The sequence below is a fragment of the Brassica napus genome, chromosome C5 (genome assembly GCF_020379485.1).
Source record: "Brassica napus cultivar Da-Ae chromosome C5, Da-Ae, whole genome shotgun sequence".
Taxonomy (NCBI): Eukaryota; Viridiplantae; Streptophyta; class Magnoliopsida; order Brassicales; family Brassicaceae; genus Brassica; species Brassica napus.
Genome location: NC_063448.1, coordinates 36,490,439 through 36,503,027, shown reverse-complemented (window position 1 = coordinate 36,503,027; position 12,589 = coordinate 36,490,439). Strand labels below are relative to the sequence as shown.

Here is a 12,589-nt window from a genome sequence, read left to right as displayed (position 1 = left end):
CGAAAACGAACTTGGTCGTACAACAATGGTCTCCCCCCCCCCCTCCTTTTGCTCAGGAGCATCTCTCTCATTACTATCGAACTCTATCTGAGATCGTACAACAATGGTCTCTCTCCCCCCTCCTTTTGCTCAGGAGCATCTCTCTCATTACTATCGAACTCTATCTGAGAAACAGCAACAGGTTCAACTTTCTCTATAAAGGCATCAAATTCCCTCGTCTAACGGCCAACAGTATTCATCTTCCTTTTATTTTCATATGTATTTCCAAACAAAGGTTTCTTGCCTGAAATATCCTCATATGGTAACTTAGAACACATATTTTCCATACTAGCTTTCTGAACCATTTTCTTCGTTACGTCTTCAAATATTGATATATCATCGACTTCAAACTCTTCTAGAAGACTATCGACAAAAATTAACTTCCCATCTTCTTTTTATTTGAATACACATGAATAAAGACAATTAATTATCATTGAGATAGGATCACTGTTAACCAAAAAAATCACATAAAAATTTGTTAGAAGACATCATGAGATGTGCAAAATTTTTTACTACATCATGTTTCCCAATATAATTCTTCTTTCTTCGACTGAATCCTCTAAAATCACACTGACACTCAAATTACTCTAGTGAATCCTAAAATCAATATGACATTTCTCCCTCTTACCTAAAACCCTCTTACAACTCTTGTAATGATCTATGCTTGGCTACAACCTTCATATCTTAGTAGATCTAGAACTCTAAACATCAAAACCATCTTTCAATGTAAAAATTGAGTCGTTAGAACATATTGAACGAAAATTGATTATAAAATTTTTTATTGATAAACAAACTACGGTGATTTAAAAATTAATGACAGTAAAAAAAATTTGATGTAAATCGAACTGATTTCCTGTTTTGGTAATATAAAATGTTAAAGACAATGATGATTACCCAGCAACATTGCAGTAAAAAATTAGATCTAAACTGTTAGCTTCATTGTGAGCTTATGAAAAAATATCTGCAAAACCATGGGATAGAAGATTTTGTATTTTAAGGGCTTTGTCCATGTGTTTGAGCTACTGATCGACTGTGTGTGTTTTTTCTATCGATTTGATTTCTTAAACAAGATCTGGTCATTTTCCCTATATGTGCTCGTATTAAAACATTGTCAGTTTTCCTTCTGTGCTCTCTTATTAAAAGTTAAAACATTGTCATTTGCTCAACGATTTCGAAAATGGAAGTAAAAGAAAACTAGGTTAAGATCTGCGTCTTGCGCGAGATGAACATTATATATAATTTATTTTTATGTATTATATATTTTTTTATATATTATAAAATAATAAATATATATCAAATAATTAAAAATTCAGTAATTGTTATGTATATAATTAAATTGATGCGAGCACATTAATAAATTTTATTAATTCAAACAAACATTTTTATATTTTCTATGATAAATAATTAAATTTAAATGATATTAACATAGATATATAGTACATTTTTAATATTGATATATGTTAAATAATGTTTTCTTCTCATATTTTTTTATCACTTTTATTTTTTTATAACAAAAACTTTAAATCATTGTGGGATGTTTAATAGTTTTAGTAATTTTTTTATATGGTATATAATTTATTTTAAATGATATATATATATATATATATATATTAATATTTATTGAATGAGAATTCCTACTTATATGAATTTGTAATCATTTGTATTTTGTCATAACAAAAATTTTAAACCATGAATTACGAAAATTTCAATCTGATATTTTTAACAGTGTTAGTCATTTATAGCCGTTTTTAAGAATTCAAAATACAACATATACTAAAAATCTAAAATTTTATTATATGGTTAATGTAGTTGTTTAATTTATTCTAATAAGTTAAAAATTTTAAAAATGATAGAGGATACACTAATTTTTAACAAACCTTTATTATTCAAAATTATTATTTTTCATATATACTTTAGCCACATTAGGAAATTCCATAATTTTTATTTAAGGAAATAGTGAAGAACATTATTAATTAATTTATGGTTAGTTTAATAAAAAGCTTATTAGATATTTAGATGAACCAACATATTTTTCTAAAGATTTTAAAAATGATTATCGTGATGACAGATAACTACCTCAAATACTTTAATGCTTTTTTTTAATATATAAGAGATTATATAATCATCAATCTGATGGGCCGGACCATCTCTCAAACAAAGCGATATATTACATACAGTAGAACTTCTATAAATTAATATTCAATAAATTAATAATATCTATAAACTAATAAATTTCATCGGTCTCAACTTGAGCCGGCTCAAAATTTGATATAAATCGATAAAATAATAAGATAATATTTTTTAGAAAATTCTATGTAAATATATGGTCCCATTAAAATTATAACTTAATAGTTTATATGTATATATATTTTATATAAGTAAAAACTTATTATTATATTGTTTGTTTTATATTCACAATAGAATTATCTTAATATTTTCTTAACACTTAATATATTTTTGATGAAATTTGGTAATATTATATCTAAAACCACATTTAAGTTCTATGCAATATATATCATATGCACCAAATAATATAATAAAACTAATTTAAACGTCAAATTTCAAAATAACAATTAATATCTATACACTAAAATCAAATATTTTTCTTATCTTAAAATAAAAATCTAAATAAAGAAACTTTTGTAAATTAATATCTCTATAAATTAATAAAATTTCAAAGTTCCAACATTATTAATTTATAGAGGTTCTAATGTACGTTGAATCGCTCTAACTGTCTCAAATAATTGACAGAAAATCACATAAATATAAATTAAACTGTGATCTTAATTCAACAAAATATATGTAAATTTTCAATCACTACCACAAAGATATTTGGCAAGTTGTTACTTGGTGACAAAGTATTTTATTGTATTTAATTAAACTTACCATTTAGAACTTTTTAAAAATTGAATATCAAGCATACACAATATGATAGATACATCATTTTGGTTTTAATGTTTCGTATCTATTTAAACAGGCTGCAATCGAAAAAATTTAATGAAATTGTGTATCACGGAAATTGTGGGGAGCTAATTCACACAGATTTTTAAAGTCAAGAGGATTTTAATTCTGTAAATATTTTCATTGATTCTGAAAATATGTCTTCCCATATTTATAGAATCCATATATTCTTTTGGTTTGATTGGCGATGACTTATTGTGATTTATGTTAACTTTTGTCTACTATTATTTAACTATTTTCCATATAATGTATTCAAAATAAGTAATTGTGTTTAAAGAAAAGGAGCGTCCTAGAATTGTTCTTTGCTTTTTATTCATCATCAAAGCTCGCAAGGTAATACAAGTATCTGGTTCTCTCTTTTATTGTCTTTTTTTTTATGATATATTTCTCTATTTTTCATTATATCATGTATTAAAATGGTTTGATTGTTATATCTGTTGCTTTCAAGTTTACGTTTGGTTTCATTATTTTATTTGTTTAGACTAGTAGCAAGAAGTTTGATGTTTACATGTTTGTTTGTGATAAATATTTTTGTGTGTATGTTCTTACTAATATTGATTAACTTCACATAAGATTGCAATGGGTGATAAAGAAAAAAATCAATATACCCTATGGAATTCAGAGGAAACCAAGGTTTTAATAGAGTTGCTTGTGGAGGGAATTCAACGTGGATGGCGTGACAGTAATGGAATAATGAACAAAGCAACGGTGGAACATAAGATACTACCAGTCTTGAACGAAAGACTTGGATGCCAAAAAACCCACAAGCATTACCTAAGCATGATCAAGTTCCTAAAGGGTCAATATCAATACTATGTTGATCTTTTAAACAACAGTTCAGGCTTTGGATGGAATCCTATCATGAAAAGATTTGTGGCTTCTAACGAAGTATGGAATGACTATTTAAAGGTATGTCTTTATTTTGCATCATTTTTATGAGATATGTTCTTGAATCGCAAGGGTTTTGTTAGATATAATTTAGTTTATGAGATAAAATAAGATATGCACATGATATAGTTTACGTGAAAAGGATCACTTAGTCATATAGGTTTACAGAAGTTCATAGAGTAATGTATTCTTTTAATTATTTATATTTTATTTAAGTATAATTTTTTTTGTAGGGACATCCAAATCACAAGTTCTTACGCTATGACTCTAGTGAACAGTTTGATGATTTAAAAATCATATTTGAATGTGCAACCGCTAATGTTAGTTCTGCAATTGGCTTAGGTGATACCACAGATGCTCGCGTCTTCACGGTTGGTGACAGTCAAGTACAAGACAACTTGAATTTTGAGGACATCAACGATGATGTTTATGCTCAGCAATCATCCCCAGAAAATGGTGTCAAAAGGCGTGTGGAAAAACTTGTCTCGAGAAAACGATCTCGATCAGACGCATCTAGCAGTGCAGTTGAGATAAACAGTGATCAAAGTGATGCTATGGTAATGATGACCAGCAAGATCCTTACCTTCATAACACAGAGAGAAGAAAGACAACAAAAAGAAGCTGAGAAAAGAGAAGCTGAAAAGAAGAAAAATAGTGTTTGAGATGCTATTAAAGAGGTTCCTGATTTGGATGATCGTATCAAATTTAAAGCGGTGACCCTTATCTATTCCTTGGGAATGAAAGATGTCTTCACTGATATGTCCATAGAAGAATGCTATGGTTGGATCCAAAGAAATGTCAACTAAGATTAATCTTTGTTTTATTATATCTGTTTTAGACTGTTTTGTTATTTCTTTACAATCATTCTAGACTGTTTTTTTTTAATACCAAACTGGTTTTAGTTTAATATACATGATGGGGCTTTTAAATATATTTTTTGCTTTTAGAAAAACAAAATTTCATGATGTTGTTATACCACGTAGCTTATTTTATTGTTAGCGTCTGGTAAATGATCTATGTAACTTTATTGTTAATGTCTTGGTTAGTCTATTAGTTTTTAAAGATTCTTCGTGTATTTCAGTTATTAATATAAATAGTAATCACTTTTTGTAGGTGTTTTATCATGGAGAGCACCTTTGAAGAAGAACAACAAATGTATGACGAAATGCAAGCAAACCAAATGGAAGAAGACGAGTCAGATTTAGACATTTTGCTGGTGATGTTAAATAACATAGCAACAACGTATGTGAGGACTGACAGTCGCAAACAACGTATGTGAGGAGTGACAAACGCATACAACGCCCTGTTCGTCGGCCAATCACTAACATTGGTTATGATTACATTCAAGATGCTTTGAAGGAGGACCCTGAGCACTTCCGATCACTATATCGCATGTATCCAAGCTCATTTGAAAAGTTTTGTGATCTTATTAGAATGAAGACTGGTCTAAGAGATACCCGGAATATATGCATTGAAGAAATGGTGGCCACATTTTTACTTATTGTTGGTCAAGGTTCAAAATATGATTACACAAAAGACACATTTAAGAGGTCAAAGTTCACTATCAGTGAAAACTTTCACAAAGTCTTGCGTGCATTAAATACCTTAGCACCTGATTTGATGGTAAAGCCTGGAGTTGCAACAGCTGCAAAGATAAGTGAGAGCACAAGATTTTATCCCTACTTCAAGGTACAAATAAAATTTAGCTAAAGTTAGCATAAATTTTTTTGTTCAATTGTTTCTTTGAAAATCACTATTTTAATCTTTATAGGACTGTATTGGAGCTATCGATGGTACACATATTTTTGCAATGATACCAACTTCTGATGTTCCAAGCTATCGTAATCGCAAAGAATTTATATCACAAAATGTCTTTGATGCTTGCAACTTTGATTTGGAATTCATGTATGTTCTTAGTGGATGGGAAGGATCAGCTCATGATTCGAAAATTTTAAGTAATGCTTTGACAAGGCACGGTAGCAGATTAACCGTTCCAGAAGGTATGTACCTAAGTTGTAGTAAACAATTTAGAGATCTACATAATTTTTTTTTTATTTACAAATTGAATTCCAAGGAAATTTTATCTGGTAGACTGTGGATTTGCAAATCGTCAAAAGTTTTTAGCTCTATTCAGACATACTCGCTATCATTTACAAGAATTTAAAGGTGAAGGCCGTGATCCTAAAAATCAAAACGAGTTGTTCAATTTGCGGCATGCATCTTTGAGAAACGTGATTGAGCGAATCTTCGGTATTTTCAAATCTTGTTTCTTGATTTTTAAGTCAGCGACTCCTTTTCCTTTTACAACACAAGCAGAATTGGTTTTAGCTTGTGCTGGATTACATAACTTTCTACGGAAGCATTGTCGGTCTGATGCTTTTCCAGCGGAAGTGATCCCTCCAAACAATGATCAATCAAATTTTGAAGAAGTTGTACATGTTGGTGCTCTTGAATCTCAGCAAAGAGAATATGCTAACAACTGGAGAGACACAATAGCTTTAAGCATGTGGAATGACGCTGTAGAAGCGGGAAGTCAGCATTAATGGTGAGATATATCAATAAAATAATTTTATATACTTCTAGTTTTCTCAACGATTTATAACTCATTTTCATTTGTGATGGTGTTATTTTCTGGATTTATCATTTTGATGTGCTGTTGTGACTTTGGAATCTCTTTCATAGTTTTTCTATGGATAAAAGAATTATGGGTTTATCATTTTGATGTGTTGTAGTGTGACTGTGCATGAAATCTATTTAATAGTTATATATATGCATGTTTGATAAAAGAGATTATATGGAATTGATAATGCTTCTCACGTATATCATATTTGCATGTTTGATAAAGAGATTGATTTTGTCATCTCAACTTTGAGAATACATGGGTTAAGTCTAGTATTTTGAAAGTCTTGAGTAGTGAGTTAAAATGTAATGAATTATTGTTCCAATAACACCATAGTTTAATAGAATCTAAAATCTAAAAAATCTAAAAATACTTAACTTTTTGAATAACAAAAGATTTATATGGAATTGTAAAATCACCACACCAATAACACCAAACTTTTTAGAACTTTAAGAATCATGTTACCAATAACACTAGAATCTTTAAATTCTTCAACTCTTTAAAAATCAATCTCCCACTAACCCCCACTTAGTTCACCTTTTAGGAATTTTTTTTGTTTACATTTTAGGATTTTTAGTGCCTTCTAAATGTCTAAGCATTATAATACCAGCAGTATATTTATTATGTTTCGGTTAAATTAAAACTAAAATGTCGTTTAACCAACCTGAATTGTAGACATTCTGAAATAAGTTGAGGTTCCAAAGGAACTGATTATTATGATATAGTTTTCAAATATTGAGTATACATTAGAAATAGATTCTTGTATTTCTATCATACACACATTATCTTATAATAGATTTTGTGTCTTCGAGTATAGAATATATCTATTCCAAGCATATAGTGGTCTGCAACACTGAATAACAATAACTCAAATGATTTAGTTGGACCTACTAATCATGATCATCTAATATTAATTCTGGTTACTGCTCGGTTTGGGAAATATTGCAAATTTTGATGTGAAAATCGCAATCTTGGTTACTCCAAGGTTTGTCCAATGTAGGGGACACTGTAATGATCTATAAGGTTTGATTTTCTCAAATGCAGCGAAAAACACATAATTACAATAACAATAACTTTCCTTTCTCTATTCATCTGTTAATTTGTTCTTCAGTTCAGTTGATGTGGAAATTGTAATCTTGGTTATACCAAGGTTTGTCAAATGTGCGGACACTGTAATGATCTATAAGGTTTGCTTTTCTCAAATGTAGCGAACACCACATAATTACAATAATGAAAGCTTTGCTTTCTCTATTGGTCTCTTAATTTGTTATTCAGGTCTATAAGGTGTAGGTGAACAAAGGAATAAACAAACTTTGAAAACTAAAGAACCTTCAGCAATTTTAAGCTCAAGTGGCTGTTGTAGTGCTGAAGAACAAATGATAATAATTGGGAGGGCCAATAAGAGAAGATGTTTTCGAATGTATGTCGAGTATGATCCAATTTATCATTTCAAATGTATGTCGAATTTAGACTTCTACTTATGTTTCGTTTCATTAGTTGAGAAACATTGGTACAATACCTTAAGACTACATAAATATCTATACCCCCTATAGTATCTATATTGCGTAAAGGTCTTTATAATTGTATGTACGTGGGTGGGAGTTTAAATGTATTTGTCCTTAACTTTCTCTAGAGAAATTAAAACTAACTAAAGTTTGTCCAATTCTTTGTAATGATGCCAAATCAGCATCTAATTGATACATGGAGATGACACGTAATCAAAGATCATTTTGTAATAATTACAGAGGTTACAACTTTTTAAAAGATACTCAAATAATATATAGGGGATACTCACGTCTCAGAACCATATCTAATGAATGAGCGACATTCATTAGGGCTTGACAAAATATCCGTAAATTTTGATTTGATTTGTTATCCGTGTCGATTCGAACCAAAAATTTCAGATATTCGTAACTCTACGAAACAACTCAAATACTAATTTGCAATATCTATAAGAAACAAAAAAATCATAAATACTAATATTTTTATGACTGAATATCCGATTCGATCCGTTATAGATATATATATACATATATTTTTAAAAAAATATATAACTTATATAAATATTATATTTTATATAAGTTTAAAATATTTGGATGTATTAAATTTATTATATTAGTTACTAGAATTTTAAAAACTGAATAATTTTTTGTAATAAAATATTACTATTATTTAATATTATTTAGATTTTTATTTAATTTTAAATTTTATGTTATTTGTATGAATCAGATAGGATATTCAGTTAAAAATCCAAAATTTTCCGGATATCTAGGACACCGAATATCTGAATGGCTACGGATCGAATCAAATCGAATTGGATAATTGATTATTAAGATGAAACATATCAGATCAGGAATACATACAAAAATCTGGATATTTTATCCATGCCCACCTCTATAAATCATTACAAATTTTAATACAGTGTTCAGACTTCAAATCTCAAACCTGTATTTAATTTCATTTTCACTAGACAGTACTACTCGGTTTGAAATTATTGTCCTAATAAATATCTTATCCGATGTCCACACGGTATAGTTCGCCCCATTATATTCTCACTTTGAAGCTCGGAATATTCCTTTTTCATATTGATTTTTTCTCGGGCGATCATTGTTGGTGTTTCCAAATATTTCCAATCTAGACGACGATTTTTTGTAGTTACTTATTCTTCAATCATCTGTCCAAATTCATTTTCCCAGTTTTATCGCTTGAGTTTCTCAAAACTTGTCGTTGATCAATGCATATGATGCTTTTCGAGGATACCCATCTCTGGAAATTTCTCGGCTTTTCCGTGATTTCTCTCGCAAATTGATTGGACAGAATGAGGGTTTAGAGGCAAAGCTTGTTCCTTTTCAAACGATGAGTCACCACCGGCGTGATTCCGGCGGAGATGTAGTTCACGTGATACCCACAACAACCCTCCGCCGGAGAATTGGTTTCCGAATGTCGGCGATAGCGCCGTCTGGGCGACGGAAGACGACTACAATCGCGTCTGGGCGGTGAATCCCGACGGCGACCAAACCTAAAAGGACATTCAGACACAGCAACGACACTTTTATCTCCAGGAGTTCCCCATCATTCAGACGCTGGTTACCACAGTGGAGTCGCATTGCAACGAGCTTCTAGTGCGGTTATGCAGAAGCCTGGGATCAGAACACATCAGAAATGGAAAGGACCGGAGAAAATCAGTCTGATATACGGTGATTGGATTGACGATATTGAATGAAAGTTATCTCCTGCTTTTTAACTCCAGTGGTAAATGATGATGGTACAGTTTGTTTGTTTGTTTGTTTGTAGAGTTTTGTATTTTGTAATGGCTTGTATCTAGTTTTTGTTATAAAAGTAATGAAAAAGTCTATCTTTATTCATTCTTTATATAGGAGATTACACCGTCATAGATAAATGAAAAGATTACAAATCATAATCTCTTGGTTATGAGCCATCCACAATCTGGTTCATAACATTCTCTCTTGGATGTCATAATCATTTAGAGCTTGTAATGTACTTTAATGTTGCCTCATTAAAACTTTACTAGGAAAATCCAATTGGGACAAAACCATGGTGAAGAAAAAAGAGTACAACACACATTACTCCCCTTGATTTGGACATTACTGAAGGTTCCTTGGACCTCTCCAATTTTCTGCAATCCGTGGGTGATGAAGATCTTGGGCAGAATATGTTTCGTCCTAGAACATGATAGTTGGTTCTCTTTACCATCGGCCATGCCACAATCTGATCGAACATATTGAGTCATCGACCTCAAATACACACACACGAAATCTTGGATGATGTTGCTGTGATATGCGTGTACCACCATGTGTAAAACATAACTTGTCTGAAAACAAATCAACAAAACCAAATAACCCCTCTTTGGGCTCGTTAGTATAAAATAAACCAAAATCAAAGGCTTCTTTATCGTCCACCTTTGGACTGAATGGATCAGTGTCCAAAACAAGTGATCTCACGCCCATGTACTAGATAATGAGTGAGACGGGTCCATATTAAATCTCTTGAGTACCATTTTCTGTATATACTATTTGATGCACAAGGATTTCATTGTTAATGTACTCAAGCTGTAATTCTAAACAAAACTTTGTTTTCCAAGATCTTTCATCTCAAACTCTTTCTTGAGATATTCAACTGTTTGGGAAATTGTATCCAGAGGTTCCTAGGATATTCAGATCATATACTTTGATGATTATCAATATTGTTCTCGAGAACTTGCTGTTCTTTCAGCTCAATACCCTCTAGTACTTTCATTATCTAGTGGACCATATAAATATGCAGTCACTACATCAACTTGCTGCAAGTCTAATTTTCTCTCTTATATAGCCAGACTTATGAGAAATCTAAAAGTAGTTGCATCCACCACATGGGAGTATGTCTCCTCATAATCTATTACTGGTCTTTGTGAGAATATTTGTGCAACATCAGCTTTATATCTCACGATTTCTATTCCTCACAAGACTCATTTATATCCACTGGTTTTAACATCATATGGCGTCTTAATCATATGGCCAAATACGTCTTTCTTCCTTAAACTATTTAACCCCACGTTTTCATTCAATCCAATATGTTCTACGAGTGAGCACTCTTATATTGACGTGGGTTCATGATCCTCGCTTATATTCATAAATTCAAGTGCTACCTTGTATGCAAATAAATCATCTTATGTCGACATTCCTTATTGGTTCCGTTATGTTCCAGACATGATATAATCGATTGAGATTCATTATTATCAGGACCTTTAATACTTTGCAGCTTGGCGTCCCAAGCTACATTGTTTGGTACCTGTACCTTAGAGCCGGCCGACCTTATCTCCATGTCTGGAATGGTTTCCTTAGTAACCTCGGATTTGGATTTTGATTATCATTATCTGCACCTTTCTTTTGTTTCCGAGGATTCTTATCTTTTGGAACCTATTTGGTCTACCATATTTCATACGTTGTCTAGACTCTGTAGCAACTTGACTGTGTCTCTTCTTGGACATCAAATTCGTTGGTGCTTTACAAGCTGGTTTATATATGACTTAGTCATTCTTTTTCGGGTCAGCAAATGTGTCTGGCATTTGATTAGCTAGCTTTCTAAATGTATAATCTTTGGACGTCTATTTCATATTCTTTAGTCTGAGGATCTTGCCAAGACATTGATGGTTGATTTCATTCTATTTCTTTTACCATTCTTTTACCAGCTTTATTATTTTTTTTCTCCTCCTGGTCTTAAAATAATCCGTGTACCTGGCCTCAAATATAGTCACCCATAGTTGGCTCAAAGTAATTTATTATTGTGGGAGAATCATATCCAACATATATCCTCATCCTCCTTTTGAGGTCCCATCTTAGTTCTCTGTGATGGAGCAATTAGTACATAGACAGCACAACCAAATGTCTTATGATAGGGTATGTCTGGCTCTTGACCCGTTAATAATTGTGATATGGGATATCTATGCTCACTAAATGGCCTGATGCGTATTAACTTAGGTGCATGTAAATTTCGTGTGGCCCAAGCTGTGAATGTGAGTTTTGACCTCATAAGTTATGGTCTATCAATCAGCTATTTGCGTTTTAAAAGACATGTATCACAGAATTGTCCACACTTACCCCCATGGACATAACATAATCATTTAAATGCTTGGGACATGTATTCACCAGTATTATCTAGACATATAGTCTTTATTTATGAAAAAGGGGATCGTAGCCGTTTTACTAGTGATGGCCTAATGAGTTTCCCTTGTGTACATGCTACACACGTGAGATTCTTTGGGATAACTCTTCTTATCTTTTAATGTTTGGACCAGGATGGCCAATCCGGTCGTGCCATAAAGTGTATATTTTCGCAGGCTTTTAGCCTCTATCATACTGATCTATGCATAGTCTAGGTCAGTAGAGAATGCAGGTATAGTCTTTAGGACTTATTATGGCCTTGGGCGATGTTATACATATATCTGAAGAAACTCTTTGTTTCTTTCGTCCATTGTTTCAATATGGAAACCATTCATTCTTATATCTTTAAAACTCAATAGGCTGCTCTTGCTCTTAGAGCTGGGTGAATATAAGGCATCACTGATTTATAGATGCATACCCA

General features: G+C 31.6%; 1 pseudogene; it reads left to right on the top strand.

Moving 5' to 3' along the window:
- Positions 1-2,679: 2,679 nt before the first annotated feature.
- On the top strand, positions 2,680-7,826 carry LOC106375136 (annotated as a pseudogene).
- Positions 7,827-12,589: the final 4,763 nt, after the last annotated feature.